Source organism: Calidris pugnax, unplaced genomic scaffold (assembly GCF_001431845.1).
Source record: "Calidris pugnax isolate Ruff unplaced genomic scaffold, ASM143184v1 scaffold8, whole genome shotgun sequence".
In the NCBI taxonomy this organism is placed as follows: Eukaryota; Metazoa; Chordata; class Aves; order Charadriiformes; family Scolopacidae; genus Calidris; species Calidris pugnax.
Window position 1 is genome coordinate 18,338,203 of NW_015090830.1, and position 289 is coordinate 18,338,491.

Here is a 289-nt window from a genome sequence, read left to right on the forward strand (position 1 = left end):
ATGCGCCGGGCGGGAACCGGGGATGGGGGGGGGAGCATCGCCCCGAGCCCCGCCGCACCGACGGGGCCAGCGGGAACCGAAATGCTCCCGGGCGTTCGGGCAGGGCTGTGCCGCAACCGGGCAGAGGAGCCCCACAGGTATGTCCGGGGAAAAAAATAAAAAATAAAAAAAAGGCATGGCCTCCACGGAGGAGGAGGAGGAAAAGGAGGATTCAAGGGAAAGAGCCATGATCCCGAAAAAAAAAAGGGAAAGGAGAAAGCTGAAAATATCCCGTTTGCAGGTGGCAAGG

At 59.5% G+C, this 289-nt stretch overlaps 1 protein-coding gene across 1 annotated transcript in view; it reads right to left on the reverse strand.

Moving 5' to 3' along the window:
* TFAP2A (transcription factor AP-2 alpha (activating enhancer binding protein 2 alpha)) overlaps positions 1 to 289 on the reverse strand; it is a 14,768-nt gene that overhangs the window by 12,303 nt on the left and 2,176 nt on the right. The gene's annotated exons all lie outside the window — the stretch shown is intronic.